The sequence below is a fragment of the Anguilla rostrata genome, chromosome 1 (assembly GCF_018555375.3).
Source record: "Anguilla rostrata isolate EN2019 chromosome 1, ASM1855537v3, whole genome shotgun sequence".
Lineage (NCBI taxonomy): Eukaryota > Metazoa > Chordata > Actinopteri > Anguilliformes > Anguillidae > Anguilla > Anguilla rostrata.
Window position 1 is genome coordinate 11,895,830 of NC_057933.1, and position 17,813 is coordinate 11,913,642.

Below are 17,813 nucleotides of genomic sequence, written 5' to 3' on the forward strand. Positions count from 1 at the left end.
AGTGCGACCATAGTAGTAATGGCAAAAATAAACCAACCTTTAAATGTGTTATTCAGAATTCATAGCAAATTTGTTTGTGAATAAATTGAATCCTACACATACCACAGTATGTGTAAAAGGGGTAAAATACTACTGCTCTTAATGCTTTGACATAGTCTATTGTATACATCTGCTGATATATTAAATAAATATAAATTATCAGTATCAATAATATCCTAATACTGATAGTAGTGCACATACTCTCACTCATATAATATGTTCTTCTTCCTGAAGTCGTTTCCCCAGTTCAGCATAAAGATATGGCAAGCATGTAAAATAGAAGGTTCATTACATTGGGTCAGATTAGATCAAAAGCTGGACCCACCCTCTAATCAAATCTATAAGCTAATGCTAATCACAGGTTCCTGTAGGTTCTGTCTGATAATGTTGCACCGATCGTCCTCTGACAAGTCGAACCACTACAAATAGGGTTGTAATTTGTGTTTATACGCGTTTGTAATTTGTGATTAGTAGGTTGGTCAAAAATTTGATTTATTTCTGATATTTCATGCAGGGCCTTGCAGCAGAAATATGCTATCATATTATGAATCACTGAATCATTTATACTAATCCTGACCAGTTGGACATTATTTCATGTAATCTATCACAATACTTGAAGCATTTATTTCGGTGAAAAAAAGCAATTGTTAATTCAGCGAGACCGTTTAAATCCTACAGCCTTACACCAGACCACCCATCTTACCACTATTAATTAAAGCATTCCCTGGAGATTTCTTGGTTTAAGATGTAGAACTCTACGAATAAACTTTACAAACTTCTACTGTTCTGATAAAGCCCATCAACAAAAACGGTACAATAGCCTAGATACAAAACAGCAAGAATGGCTTCTTAAGCAAAATATGCAGCGGTGATTTTCCCCCTCCTGTTTCCAGATGTCAGATATGCCAGGGCCTAAAACCTTGCAGTACAATTATGCCATTGTAGCTTTCTGAGTGAAAGAGGTGTTGCTTTAGTGAGCGAATGCCATTAGATCCTGGAACTTATTCTAAAAGACAGCCCAAGGGACATGCATCTTTAACAAAGCATATCTCGGCTTTAAATACGTATCTTTAAGCACATCCCCTGCCATTCCTCTGAGCCTTCCCTTTTTGCATTGAAATATCTTCTCCACCGGGTTGAAATTGAGCTAATGCGAATGGTACAGTCTCTAATGATGCTAAATCCGGTGTCGTTCGTCCCTTGTGTCTCGGTTTGAGTGGCTTGTCTGATCTTTTACCGTTTATAGGAATCAAAAATCAAGTCTGTTAGAGAATGCTGGAAATGAACACACTGTGTACAAGACCACGGCTAGTTTCCTTGTTCCTTCATAAGCATCCGCCAATGGAGGGTTTGTTTATGATTGATCATTTTTCATTAAGTCTTTCAATAAAATGTGAAATACACAAACCAATCATTGCTTCAAAACTGAGATCTGTCTACTTTGAGTGAAAGATCAACAATAACTTGCGAGATACAAGAGGTTGTAATGAAGACGCATTCAGTTCCAACATACCATAATAATATGTTACATAAGTCACAACCATACGGTAATAATATGTAGCATTTTCTTTGCTGCCTTTGTGTTCTCCACAATGAATTTAAAAGAAGAGGTGGCATAAATACAGTATGTATTATGCTATGCATTTATTCTGTGTTATTGCAAAAGTAGGTTGAATTAAAGAACTACATTCAGTTTTAACATTTTTTATGAAAGAATGTGTAACGTTTGGTTTAGTGGTGGTCTTGCCTAAAAGCTTCATCAAGCTCAGGTGTTAAGAGATTGTAAACTGATTAATAATGAAATAGCTCATTTTTCACTACACACAGGCAGAATATCAATGTTTTTTATTTGTTTTTAAAAAAGGATAGCTTGAGCTGAACATGATTCCATTAATTCCTCGAGCACGTAATTATAAGATATTTCATTTGGAAGTTTAATACTGTTTTAAAAATACAGCTTAATCATGATAGATAGGAATAACTAAAATCTAAGAAGCAGCTTAGCCCTGAAATGAATTTGCTATTAATTTAGTTTTTTTTTTTTTTTTTCATTTGTCCTGTTCTAGTAGTATCTTTATTTTCAGTGGATTTCACAATATCTGAATATATTTGGTGTATGCATTTTTTTTTCACTGTGTGAATAACTGATGTATAGAGAGTGTGTTCTCAAGACCTAACTAGGTCAAACTGCCTGAGTAACAAAACACAACAAACTTCAGGTTTGTAGAAATCATCACAGGAAAACACACTTGTCACTACCTTGACACTTTTCTTGTTTCCAGAAAAGAAAAGAAAAAACTCCAAAGGAAAGCACAGTTTCATTGTTCTGAAATTTCCCCTTTGCTATGCATATCATACCACTGAAATCCACACTTACCTTGTCAATGACATCTGGCAAATTGCCACATATTAAGAAAAAATGTGCCTTTCTTTTGAGAGGGGGAATATGCCTGCATAATGCATATCTGTCCCTTGGGCTGAAAAGCTTCATATTTTCAAAAATACATTGACTGTTCAGGTAACGCACAAACAGCACAGTGGATGGAAGGTCATATACAGCACTGCCAATTATCAGAAAATTCGCTAGAATATGCCCTGACCCATGTATTCAACAAAATGTGCTACAATATCAAATGAATTAATCAATAAAAAATAATCATAGAAAATATGGTCATTTTAACACATATTCTGACATTTATCTATACATATAATGGAATACACATTTGCTTTGTGTGTGTGTGTGTGTGTGCCACCCTATTCCTTTTGACCCAAGCTATGTTAATTGGAGTTTTTAAAAAAAAAATCTAACTGTAATTAAAATGAACAGTCACAGAATAAGGAGAAGTGAGAAGTGTGCAGTCAACACCACAGGGTGTTCAGTTACACTGTGAGCAATGAAAACTTTCTCACTCATATTTGTCCCACCTCTCCACAGAGACACGCACGCACACGCACACACGCACGCACACACGCACACACGCACGCACACACACCCTCTTCCCAGATTCATAAAGATTTAAGAATTTCCACACACCTCTGTGCGCAAAGCAGTAACGGCAAAGCGGGAAAAACACATGCGCGTAACTCAGCATGGCATCGAGATCTATCTTCAAATTCATAAACACAGCTTTTTCTCCCCTTTGCTTTCACACTTTTTGTATTCAGCATATGTGAGACTAGCAGATTGTATTGCTGTTCTTAGCTGGAATAATCACCTCCAAAGCAAATGCATCTGTTACACAATAACCTGCTTGTACACGAGTAAATGTTTCAGAAGTTGTCCAACGTGTCTGTTTTTAAAGACCAGCACCTGAAACTGAAACAGCGTAATGTGGGCAATGTGTCTGCATGTCTCTTTGTTCTAAAATGAAAAGAAACACACACACACACACACACACACACACGGACGGAAAAATGGATGGACGGGCGGACGGACGGACAGATGGACGGACAGACGGACAGGCAGACAGATAGATATTCATAATGTTCTCTTTGAGGGGTTAAAAAAAGTTAAAGTTGTCTGGCGTTCCATGAAAGCTTCTGCACACATTTCAGCTGGAATTTTTACCTTAAGGGGAAAAAGCTCTATGTGACCTCAAATGTCAATAGTGCTGAAACAATTATTTTTCTATATTTAGTTTAATTTTGAATGCCAGTGGTTGAAATGCATTTAAGACTAATTGTAATCTGCAAATTAATTTTTTAACAACCGCACACCAAGATATCGATCTGGTAAGCAATATCACATGAGGGGGAGTTCTGTTATACTGTACATCAGCATGGCTGCGATTCAGTCATAGATATTCATAGCCATGCTGATATACAGTATAACTGCACAACCTTCAGTGCGATATTTCTTTTACATAACATTTCACTGGCCTATAAACTAGCTATCAAGTAAAGATTGAGACAAAAGGTTATGATTATAATACAGATTATTATTTTTTTCATTTATTTGGCTCCTCCAACAAATATAGTTCCTGCAGGATTCCAGCTAGATAACTGTAAACAGATTGTAAACAAACAAAGATTGTAAATCAAAAAGAGTGATACTTCACTGTAAAAAACAATTCCAGGGCTGCTGCATTGTATATCAACACTCATGGAATGCTTCTTGTCCAATCAAATTTCTCAACCGAATCTCACTGTTGTATAGTTGTTTTTTTATATAACTTCATAGCCACAAATACAGATGGGAACAAAACTATTATTCAGTATACTGTTTCAAACAAATAGGATCTGATTATATACAGATCCAATAACCTACAAGGCTAATGCATCTGTAGGATCTCAGGATAATCTGACACTAAAGGGTTACTTTAGCCAATGTGAAATGTAAAAGCCTTCTGTCCTGCAATGTTATCTTCTGGTTATCATTCAATGGTGTTTTGTCACATTGAATGCTATTAAAAAATGCTTAAGGCAAACGTTCATATGTTCTATCAAATTCTCACAAAGCTGGGGAAAGTGAGATGTAGCTATACATAAACAAAGAATATTCCGGTATTGCTGTTCATGAAATCATGCAATTGAGCAGTATTCATTTTCCAGTATTCGTGGATTTATTTCTTGAATGATGCGACTGACAGTCAGCTCACAAGGAGCTGTGTAGGATTTTTTCTTCTGTAAAAAGGCTCAATTGCTGATATGTTTAAACACACCATTTTCCTTATGTACTTTCTGTATAAACTTCTGTTCTTACAAATGTTCACATTTAAAATGAATCAAAATTAAATAAAAATATGTACAGTATACACTATTCAAAACATTTTATATTTGCCCAAAATAATATTATACACAGTAGCTTGATATTTAGTGAAGATTTCACTAAATATCTATATCATTTAATTCACTTCACATTTATTTAAATATAATTTCAAATGGTTAGCCTGAATTATTAATCCATCCTTTAAAATGTGAGTCACATGACCTGCATATTTGTATTGAAATGTATGAGCAAACAGCAATTAAAAATTTCTGACAGAATAAAACTGACCCATTTGAAAATCTGAATTTTCAAAATCACACCCAGATGTGTTCAAACACATTTCCTTCCTTCGTGAATCTGATTCTGTGTAAAGGGAAAGAAAAAATATGATTAGCATTTGTATATCCATTTAAATATTTCTTCATGTTTTTCCACAAAATGTTTAGTCCATTCGAAAACAAAGGAGTTATATAGGCTCGGGCAATATACATTTTCATGGCCCTGTGCAGCGAGAGAGAAATGGCCCTTTGTTTTTCCTGCTCTTCACCATGGAAGGTCACACAAGCTTACCCCCTGAAAAAAGCTATGGCCATTGTTGTAATTTGCATTGATGCACAGGAAGAGATAGGCTGCAAACAGAGGTTATGCAGAGCATGGGTGTCTGTGCATGACAATGTGCGCTGGACAGACGCTGTTTTTCTCCCCTGAGTGACTGGGGGCCTCTCCAAGGTCACTGTCAAGGACAGTCAAGCCAATTAGTATGCAGATCAGAGCTGATGTAGTTTAAGGGTATTGCTCTGATGCAATCACATTAGTTAGGCCAGTAAAGAATTCTCGGCCTGACCTCAATCACAGCGGCTGCAGGAGATGGCAGCAGAAGAATGGAGTAGTATTGTGGATATCTTGGCTGCTTTTTTTAATAATATCACAGCTTCCTTTTCATCTCAAGGCTTCTAATCAATATACAAACACACACACACACACACACACACACATGCAATAGGAAGGCAATTTAAATTTCAATTCACAATGTAAGTTTATACATGTGTTTTTATTTTATTTTTTCTCTTTACTGGCAAACCTTTACTAAAGGACAAATCTAAACATATTGGAATCATACATGTCATAAAAAAAATACAAAGCAGCCATTACTTTATAAGTAATTTAACCAAACTAGACTGAAATATCTGGACTAACAATTATATATTTTTGTTATGGCAAATAATGTAATAAAAAGTAAACATTACAGACCCAGCTTTTGATTCAATTTCAGAACACTTTTCAATTTGCAGTTTTCATGGGATCCTGGTAGTACACTGCAATACATGAAGCCTCTGTGTGTCACGTCTTTAACATAATTCATATTGTTATTTCTCCTATACTCTCTCTTGCATTTTTATAACGATATGAAGTATTCTTTCAGATGCCTGGATTCAATGCTTTTTTCTACCCCCAAGAATTATGTAGATTACACTAAATCAAAATGAGTAATCTGAGTCATACATTGAACTAAATGGTAGTTAAAGGTACGTAGTAACTATAGTTCGATCAAGGTGATTCCATTGAGATACTTGAAATTTTCATCTTTCATTTATTTACTTTTGTACAGTATGCTGAGAACTGAACAGTCGAATAGTTACACCTCAACACCGCACATTGCTGTCCAAACATTCTCTGCTCCAGTCTGCTGCTTGTGGTCTCCTGCTCAGCCAAACAATCTCTGAAAATGGGGTATGCTGTGGCCTTAGAGGGTAGAATGCAATTTACTCCCTTTTTTTGTTAAATCTGTGTCCAGGTTGTAAATTTCCTCCAATTCTCCCTCTTTCACTCCCTCTATCTTTCTCCCCTTGTCGGAATTAATGAGATCAGGTTTGATCAGGGCAGCCAAGTGTTCCAAGAGAAATCTCACAACCGCCTCGTGTCCTGTAATAGAATTTGCATCTAATGCATACATAAATCAAACATCTTTCTGGACATTTTCATATGCATAATGTCATTTCATCCTGTTTCTTTCCAAGAGAAGAGCATTGTGAAGGGGAGGGAGGTATATGGAGGTGGTGGTGGGGGATGTTGTTGGGGGAAAGAGGTGAAGATTTTTTTTTTTCTCTTTACCTCTTTCACTTTTCGACTTTCTTTAATGCTTTCAATTTATTTTGCTGACTGTGTAGCAGTGCTGAGATAGTAGGTTTGGAGATCTTTTGGGTTTTGCAGACAGATACTTTCAATGAAAGATTTTTAAAAAATAGTGTGTGTGTGTGTGTGTGTGTGTGTGCATGTTTACGTACATTTATGCATGTATGCCTGTGTGTGCATGTGTGTGTGTGTGTGTCCTGGATGTCTTGCAGAAGTTTAAAAAGAGGGTGGTTCATCACATCTTCTATCTTTTACTTCAGGGCTTTGTTATGTTAATTCCAATGAAACTAGCAGATCCGAGGTGCTTTTTCTTCACAAGAAGACGCAAGATAAAAAAAAGACAGTGACAAGGTGTCTTGATTGTCCTTAGTGTTTGTTACTCACTCGCTAACAAAGCTTGATATTGTAGAATTTCCATTTGCAACCCACTCAATTTGCATGTCTTGGAAGATATGTATTCATATTTATTAAAGCTGCAGTAACTAACTTTTTTTTTTTTGTAGAAAGATATCGGGGAGCAGTCATGCTTAATTGGTAGCAATCGTAGACAGAGCTGCTGTAAAAGACATCCAGCAGCATACACTGTGTTTCACCCTCAAATTCTGCTTTCTCAAACCAAGGATTCGGTCTGAGTTATTGTTTTCAAAACAAAGTGGTGTCTGCCATGAACCCGTCAACAATGTGATCGACATGCTCACATTTATGTACACATAGCTAGATCAAATGTTGAAAACAAGTTTCACCAATGGTGAAAAAAGAAAAAGAAAAAATAGTTGGATAGAGCTTGTTCTGAAAGTAGAATAAACATAGGAGCAGAAACTGATGAGAGCATTGGGACTAGGTGAAGTTGAAGACAGATACGGAGCTTGCACTGTTTCTACAGGACAGGTAGGTCTAAAATGGAAGACACTAATTTACCTGGACTTTCTGCATGTGTAGCCCACAGTACCTTCAATTAATTTAGCCACCAAGGCAGCTAGGTAGCTATTATACATAACGTTACTTCATTTGGCAGCTAGTTCTTGGAAGAAGGAAATGTTTGCTAATGTTATCTGTGTAATCGGTGAAGTTAGATTTGTTTAGGTTAGTTTATCTGAGCTAATGTGAACTATGTAAGAAATCATGTAAGCTACTGGCTAGAACCCTGCTTTCCAGCTGTAGCTAATGCTTGGTTCAACATTGCACAAACTCAGTGTGGCCTGTTTGTCATCCTAGACATGACAAGATTCACAATGCTTTGATTGCCAAATCAGACAGTGCGACCAACATTTTGTGTAGCCTGGCCAGCCTGGTTTGTGACTAGCACAATTACGTGGGTCGTAGCCAGACATGTTGGTGTCTGTTCACGATAAGGTGTGCAGAGAAGTGCAGAAGGTCTGCCTCTTTCACCATGGGCTGGGTCAGCGGATGTTACAATTTTTCTAAATATTTTCACAACATTGTGACCCTTGAGAAAGCTGGTTACTGCAACTTTAGCTCCTTATACAAAACCATAATTATGATCATGGATTGAGTAATTAAAATTGTAGGAAATTTATGTGGTTTAAAAGTATGTATTGTGTATGGTATAAACTAGATGTTAGCATTTTTTTATAATTTCAAACTGTATAGTTACAGTTTTTAAGACATGCAAAATTGACAGAGTAATGAGTAACCTTACCCTCATAAGGAACATGATTTTTAAGCACATTTACATTTTTATTTTTAGATATTTCAGACCTTTGCATTATGGAGAGATTTATGTTGTGCTGCTCACTTGATATTATATTTACTCCTCTCATGAAGAAGATTGTCCATAACTCACCCTGAGATGAATCTCTTTTTTTCCCCCACAAGAAGTAATTAAATATATTTTAATTCTGAAAGTTACAAATAAATCATTTTTATGTGTAAGAAGGCCTTGGGAAGAGTGCACACATGTTAAAATAGGGTTTAGCATCAGAACTGAATCATGCAAACACTGCAGTAATGATAAAAAAATGAAGTAATAAAAGACCACTAAAAATTCATACTCATCAGCACCTTGTCTTTCAAGTATTCAGCAGAAGCACACAATCAATTTTAGTTGTGTTTGTTAATAATTGGACGCAGAATGTGTGTATTATTACCCTTTATTCTTGGAAATATTACATAGTCGATGGTATACATTTTTGGGGCACCACTATGGCATTTGTGGCTCGAAAATGTCTCAGGACCAAACACCACCATTAGTGTCAACCTGTACACACACAGTAAGACGGGTTTAATGTCCAAGATGCTGTGGGCTTCATATGCCCAGTAATGGAAACCCCTTTATGGCCTCCTTGTTTTTTTTTTTAGTCTTTAAATGCAAAGTAGCCCAGATTCAATCCTGTATTATTGTCAGAATATGAATGATAATTCATCTTGATATTAATATCTCTGTGCATTAGAATCATTCCAGCATTATATTATCTCTGAGATACTATTATATCTCAGTCAGGAGTCATCATCTCATACACCTGGGATATGCAAGACTAAGGTCTGCACATGTGTCATGAATCACATATTGTTTTTCATAGGAACATTTTTAAGAACAAAAGTAAGAATAATTTAAGAAAAGCTTTGCTTAAAACAAAAATATGGGCAAATACAGTGTCAAATTAAGTCAGCATGCATTACTTTGCTATTATGACATTGCAACCATTTGAGTAGTCACTATCGCCTTACTTCCCTGTCAAAGAACTGTCAGACACCATGTCAAAGAAGTACAGGCAAAGTTTGTCCAATGGTACTTTTTTTCAGTTCTGGAAGGTGTTCACAATATTACTGAAAACCAAGAAATTTTTTTGTACATAAAACAAGGAACAAAGTGACATCGTCACATGTGGGTCCGTTTTCTCACAGAATACACCATTTTGCTACTAATTATTTTATTTCTGTAATCAAAATTGTGTGCAACATAACTTTGTATCTAAAGTCTGTAATTGATATTAGTGAAGCTGAATATCTTATTGAGTATTTACAGTGTTTGACACTTTAAGTCACTTGTGCATCCTTCCAGGTTTATGCATTCAGTTTTACACAAGAAACAATTGCAATTGCACATTTAGTTTTCTGAATAACTTACCAAAAATAGTGTTATTCATGAACGATTTTCCTTTTGTCAGAATTTTTCTCCAACACTACACTGGCACATTTATGTTTCGTTTAGCATACTATCACATATTATTCCAAGTGAAAAACACAATTCAGCCTTTCATAGAAATTACTAAACACTAAACTGTAAAAAACTAAACTGTAAGACCTAACTGCTGCAAAGACAGGTGTGCACAAATAACAGTAGAATCACTTGTTTTACTGGATGAGCACTGGTTTGTGTTAAATATCAAGGAATTTTATATGTGTCTGGGTGTCTCAACTGTCTGTTGTATGTTAACTTTGCGTGTGTTTCTTGAACATAACTGTATTACATCACTCACAGATGTGATAGCACACAAAGCACACTTTATGTTGTGGATGTGTGAGACTTTGAAGTGCTTTTTATGCAGACGCACTTACACACTTTGAGCACACACATTTTCCCTACAGTAACTTGCACACATCAGTTGTGCATCTTGGCGTACTGCTATGTTGTCTTTACCCCAGACCAGGGGTAGTACAGTCAATACTATTTCCTTTGAGCCAGTGAGCCCATTGTGTCCTGTTTCTGCAGACAATCGGTCATGTTTGGCCGGTAAAACAGCCAAGTCCCCGGCAGTGCTAGCGACCATTGGGCCCAGCCTGCGACTGTGGTGCATGCCTCTACCAACATGGCATTAAACCCATGAGCATATTCACATTTGTATGAAGTGACTCCTCTTAACACCTTCCATAAATCGGCGCAGGACGGACGTTGTATTATTTATGTAATTACAGAGAAATGGTGTTTTATAGTGCTGACTGAAGTAATTCCACTGCTGGCTCGTTTTTGTTTAAAAATATCTGACGTGGACTTGAATTTAGCAACCAGATCAAATACTGTGTTGATAAAATAGCTTGAGCTCAACAAACCGGTTTGGCTTACTTATTCTTAGTTTCCCAATCAAATGGATGTTGAATGAGATTAGAAAAACTGAATTAGAAAAGCTGACAGACATGCAGTAAGGGGCCTTTATGTTTATGTTGGGGGTATTTATCAATGGATTATTTTAAATAATTTACTTTAAATTTTTTTATTTTTTTTATTTTTTATTTTCATTCTTCATTTTTAGCTAAAAATCTACAATTATTATGTTTTATGTTATTTTTAAAGGTCACTGATTGGCCTTTAAAGTACTTAACTTAAGGCAATAAACTGCAGTGCAAGCTGATTCTGTTGAATGGTTGCTGCCCATTCTCATAAGGAGCTGGGCAAAAATTGCTGGACTGGACAAAATTGCTTTAGTTTATGCACTTTGTCCCATTGCTCACAGTTTATCTTTGTTGATTTAATATGATTTCTTTATAATCTTTTCTTATGTTTCCCATTTGGCTCATTTGTTTAGTCAGAAATAATTTATTTGTATTACTCAGATGTCTGAGCCCAATGCAGTTCTGCTTCAACGGGTATGCATTGCTCTCAACAAACATTTTGACAAATATCACACAGTAGGAAAAAAAAATCATATACACTGTATGTTTTCGTTGTCTTTTTTCATTCATGGATAAAGACGTCCTACTAATGAACGTTTGAAATTTGAAAAGGTATGACTTTTTGTTATTCCGTAGTGGGGAAATCTAATTACGCTATTTTCCACAATATTAGACAACACCCTCCAAGTATCTTGAAAACAAGATAACCTTAAGTGTTAGTTTCTGATGGCACACTGTGCACCAGCATATGCATAAAGATTTATTGAGGCAGCCACACGTAGCCTGCCTCTCGGCCACGTAATGGGGGAAATACACAAGCTGAGTGGTCAGAATGGTTTCACTGGTTAATGACAGTGGATATCTTTCAGGCGGGTTTGAAATATTTGCTCAAGAGACTTGCTGGGTTTCAATCTCCCGCAAATCCATTTATACGTTTGTAGCTGATTTATGGCCTTATTTTAACTGTCTTCTACATGCAAATGCGGGGGGCTGTTTGGAAATATACATAATGCGATTCTCAGGGTCATCCCTCCTGCGTGTCAGAATGCATTCCAGCCACCGGAGCAGAGGGATTCGGGGAATAGCACTTTCCAGGAGGAATCATGAGCTGGCCAAGATTGCTTATTTCCTCTACACTTGCAAATGTGCCTCCCATTAGGATATATAACTTAAATTACAATGTCTAATTATGGAAAATTGATGTTTGAGTATATATTTATTGACATCTTTCAGAGTGTAATAGCAGGTCTAAATAGACTTGCGGGTACTGTTAGATTGATTTCCTGATTGTAATTAAATTGAAAGCTAATACAGAATTTTGTAAAACACCGCAATGCAGAAGACACATATTAGGTGCTTATTATGCATTATGACCTGATATTGAAAAATAAGCAGCTATTTGTTTCCAGGGCAGGGAACATTGAGATTTAAGTGGGTTTTCTCTGCAGTTCCCGTAAGTAATGTTTAGACTTGAAGTCGCAAAACTGGACATGGAGATTAAAATTGTTGAGGTTTCTGGGTCTTTTTAGAAGATCGTATCAAGGAATATTTTGAAGAACACTTTCACCTCCTCATAGGCTTAAGTATAATGCTGATTTAATTATGGCTGCAAATACTTTATACTACAAGGGTTGGATTCAAGCACTGAAAAGGAAGAATAACAACTCATAATGGACAGGGTTGTCATGGATTCATGTTTATGTGTATAAAAAATGTAAATGTATTTAAAATATATTTATTTTGTTCTACATTTAAAGTAGAATTTAATGTATGTGTTTCATTTAGACATTGTGACATTGTGTTCAAATCACTGACACAGCCTCAAAAATATGTTTAACCATGTAAGATAGTAGCACTGAATCATGAAGGGTTATTAATGCGGGGTTAGGCCTTATGTGCATGGTCGACTTAACATTTTTAGTGCAATCAGTAATAATAACATAGTGGAATATGTGCACAGAAAACGCAATGTGGAGATGAATTTCAAATGTAAATGTTCAAACATTATATATTAAATAATTCCAAACGGAGTTTTTATATGATTACCTAAACCATACAGGTACAGTATGTAAAATAATCTGCCCTGGAATCATAATCATTGTCAGTGTTTTCATAGCTCTGTTTAAATTGACATCAGTTAAAGTATTAATGGGTTTGGTTTCAGAGAAGACATATCATGAAAATGATCTTATCCTGGAGTGGTGTCACCACATACTGTAAGCTGTAAAATGAGCTACCAATGAAAGACTCCATGGCCTATTCCACAAACATATAATGATTTTTAAGTGGTTGCTGTGTGGTGCTTCACATCAGAGATATCAGCTAAAATCTTGGCATTTTGAATGAATAAGGCCCCACATTCCACGGACAGTACTTTATCTTCTGGCTCACTGTCATTTAGTAGTATTCCTATGAACAACACTACCAAATAGCATTTGTATATTCCTGCTCATGATCTTCCTAATCCACATCGTTTCCTTGACATGCTTTGTCCTTCTCCAGGTTCGGATCCAGGTATGGAACAGCCCCACATTTTGTCACTCAGAAAGCTGTGCTGCCTCCCAGGTAAGTCCACTCCAAAAAGGAGGCAGTTCCTATCCTCCATGTGGAATTAGAATCAAGCCATCATGTTTGCAATTTAATTAGTGCTCTATTTCTCAACAAGATTATTTTGTATTATTTTATCACAAGTTAGATAAAAAGTAATTACATGTATACGTTGAATTGAATATAAGGAAACAAAATTAACACCACTTTAGGTGCTCTCACTATGCAATACTATGTTCTAGTATCGTGTATTAGTGAAATACATTTTAAGTCTGGGATAGCATGGTGGTGCAGTGGGTAGCACTGTCTCCTCACCGCAAGAAGGTCCTGGGTTTGAATGCATGTTCTCCCTGTGTCTGCGTGGGTTTCCTCCGGGTAATCCAGTTTCCTCCCGCAGTCCAAAGACACGCAGGTAGGCTAATTTTAGACTCTAAATTGCCCATAGGTGTGAGTGTGTGTGCCCTGAAATAGATTGGTGACCTGTCCAGGGTGTATACCTTCCTCTCATACTATCCATGCTGGGATAGACTTCATCCTATTCCGCTGGATATCTCTTATTCAGCTTTAGTCTCATTCAAAAGTCTCATAATGTTTTGTTGTTGTTTGAATTCCTTTGTTCTGTGTGTACATGCTTGAGCAAAGCAGCCCCCCCCCCCCCCACAAACCTGGTTAACAGTGATATCAGCATCATCAGACATTTTCGGAAAACAATAAACTGCTATGGGATGGATTTTGAAACAGCATAACAGCATAACAGCCGAACTTGTGAAGGGATGATTTGCTAGTACACAGTCAAGCATCAGAGAGAACTAGTCGGTTAACTTAAACCAACATAATCTCTGAAACCAGAATGAGCTAGCAAGGCATCAGTTACAATAAAACTAGTTGTTCAAAATATTGCCAGATACTTGTTCGCCTGACGACCTAGTTAGATGTATATTTTACCCTATGGGAACATTTTGGAAATGCAGCACTCTAGCTGGTGAGCATATTTTATGCTAGGTGTCTAGGTCATGGTGATGTTCTAACCAGACAGATCTTGCTAGCTGGAAACATGCCGAAAGGCTGGGCAGATTCTCCCAGCTTTTGATTATCTTTGCCCACTGTCAACTGATCCAGATACCATAAAGATCAATCATCCACACAAGATCTGTGCAGCATTGATGCTTTTGAAAAGGAGCAGTGAATATGCACAAAAAGTCTGCCCAACTTTTCACTTAGAATTAGAATACGATAAGAGAAGGAATGCTCCAGAGTTTCTGTGCAATCCCAAGAAACTCTGAAAGATTTTTCACACAGTTCCTGAGGGAAATGGGGAAGTTTGTGGAAGCTAAATATATTCTTTTAAAAAGTAAGTCAATCATTTGTGAATTGGGATTCATTTCAGGGATATCTCATATTCTCCTAAAAGTTGTCCCAGCATATATTGCCCCTGAAATAGCAGAATCTATATTGTGGATATGCGCAGATATGTGTTTCTGATTAGTCAGATGTATAGTCAGGTATAAGACACCTGCCAGTACCTACTCTTTGATTTTAGGCGCTTTGTTTCCTTTGGAGTCTGTAGTTGTCAACATGAGGCCCAGAGTTGTTCCAGTTGAAGTTAAGGAAGTCATTATGAGGCTGAGAAATAAGAAAAAAAAAAATAAAAATAAATATCAGTTATAACAATATCAGTTATTACATAAATAGGAAGGGCTTTCTGTTTTACAGAATGATATTGACTTCTTGTTAAGAAAGGAGCACACTGCCTTGGAACTATGAATGTACTGTAGATTCTGAGGTGCTGCTGCCAAACTGAATAACAGTGTACAAAGTATCTACAATTGTTTCATTTGCTTGAGAAGGGATGCTCCTCAGCCCACGATTAAACCTTTGGAAGGAGTCAGCTGAACATATTTAATTGGAGAGTTTTAAAGTAAATCTGTTTTTTTCCCCCCTTTCCTGTTCCTTTGAGAAATTAACTATTCCATTCGCTGCATAAATTTTCAGGTTTCACTTGTGCGACACTCGGGGGTGTTGAATTTTTTATGACAAAAACGGTCTAATAATTGTTGAACAGATGTAAATGTTGGAGAGTGGGCTCTGACAGACCTCATAAAACAGAATTAGCATGTTAACCCTGACAATGCCATGAGAAGAAGAAGAAGAAGAAGAAGAAGAAGGGGGGATTGCCTATGCATGTTTGGGCCTGCAATTGAAATTCTTTCCTTTTTCAAAATACATAGGGATCCACTGCATGCAGGACAAAATTGGTAAGTTGTCCAGCTTTGACTATCCACCATTTCCTTTCAAACATAAAAATAAAACGAATTGTAATTTCACTGGTTAGTCTTGCTTTATCAGCAATTCTTCTTAATTCTAGGCAGAATTAAAACCTCATATTTCACTGGTGGCTCCTCTGTTTGCATGAAATCAACAGTCGTGTCTGATCATACCATTATGTATTCATAATAATTGCTACCACTGCCATACTTAATCCATAAATAAATATTTATTTAAATTAGACAAATGTATATATATATATATTTTTTTTTTTTTTTTACCCAGTTAGTTATGATGTATGTAATACAGTATAGTATCATTCAATGCAGAGATTGTAAAGATGACTTAATTATTTTAACTGATGTTCAAGATTTTTTATTTTTTTTTCCTGATAAAAAAGTAAATTTAAATAGTATTCTTTATGATAAAAATGACTGGAAAATTGTAAGAAAAAAAATCATTACATGACATTGAGATATAGTTGTACATATTTTCGCCATGGCCCGGATTAATACTCAATTCTGATTGGTTGACGGGTACGTATTTCTGTATGTGTACGACAATATGTCCATCGCAATTCTCAATCATTAGGCTGATACTTTTCAAAATGCAACGTTATTGAAGTTGTGTTTTTTTCATAAAGACAGGGTTACCTCATGAATGGAATTAATCTCAGTTTGATAAATGACAAATCTGGGTCTGTGCCATTTGGTTTAATACCCACCCGTGTTAATGACAGCTGAATTACTTAGTTGATTTAGTTGCTGAGGTAGAAATTATCAGTGGAAATGGTATTCAACCTTGTTGGTGCTACAGATTTAACAGATGACTGGCTCTGTCTTCATCACCTTTATTGACCTAACAGCTTTATTGTAGAAACATTTTACATTGATGTTGACGGTCTTCTTTCTGGTGCTCCGCATCAGCATGAGTCCTGACATGTATGTGAATAGGCCTTTCAATACCCTAGGTCCTGGCAGAGGTCTGCTTACATGTCAGCCTACATGTTGCATATTAGTTGAGTGTGCCTTAGCCCTTCAGAGGAATACCAGCTGTGCTATTTCTGTCCTCCTGACCAGCACTAATGGCTTTGTCATCCTCTTCTTGCTCTCTGCCAGCTGGTTTATATAGCGTAATTGTAATTTTCTTGTTAAGCACGTTGATCAGATGTGCTGATTTCAAAAGCAGCCATGTCTGCCTCATGAAAGGACCCTGTCACTGTTAAAAGTCTGTTGTTGGATGACAACAATTGTATGGGGCATCTTCTGTGAAAGCTTGTTGTTTCGGGCTAGTTTATCTTATGCACTTTTTTGCTGTGTTTTCTCGCCATCCACTCAAACCAAAACTGACAAACCATATTTCTAAGAAGTGTCAAATGATGATTGGGCTTAATCCCTTGGTTGGCTCCTTTCTGGACTTCAGTAACATTGGCACATAACAATAACTTGGCTGGGAATCAATTGATATTGGTACTTATGTAGCCAAACTGTGTCTTTCATTCACAAACATAGCTTGGCTAGTTCTGCAATCATTAAAATGTCTGGTACAATGTACAGAAAGGGAAAAAAAACAGATAATTACAGATAGATTGTTGTTGAATCCAAACCAGTTTTACATTACTTTTACACGAAGGTTACAATGTATTGCACTTCAATGCCCAACCATCTTTTTATAGTCTTAAATGATTAGCTTAAAAAAATAGTAATGATGATTGAAATTTTAAAAAATTGTGTAATTAATGTGGACAAAAGCTATGCTGTTTTCCTTTATGTCAGGATGTGTACTGCTGTGCAGTACTGAGACCGTAGACAGAACCACGCCTACATCAGCCATGGTGACCAGGTTTATGTCAGTTATGCACTTTATTAATTCTTTCTTAAGGTTCTTACACAGGTAAAGCACAAAAGTAACCATGTCCTAAGTTAATGCAAGCTGTACAGCCCCTATGCGCAGTTGGCATCACTAAAATGTCTTTAATTTAATCCACCCTTGCAGTCATGGACCCTCTGCATAATTTACAGCTGACCTGTGTCTCAGTGAATAAAGCTTG

At 36.5% G+C, this 17,813-nt stretch overlaps 1 long non-coding RNA gene across 2 annotated transcripts in view; it reads left to right on the top strand.

The window, feature by feature from the left end:
• The window catches only part of LOC135248046 (uncharacterized), a 49,057-nt gene extending 31,682 nt beyond the window's left edge, over positions 1 to 17,375 (top strand). The window contains exons 3-4 of one of the 2 annotated variants that reach the window (XR_010328359.1): positions 13,454 to 13,516; positions 15,727 to 17,375. This is a non-coding gene — a long non-coding RNA (uncharacterized LOC135248046). Of the gene's footprint in view, positions 1 to 13,453 lie in introns of both variants that reach the window. The other variant, XR_010328358.1, reaches the window with a different exon arrangement.
• The last annotated feature ends 438 nt before the right edge of the window (positions 17,376 to 17,813 follow it).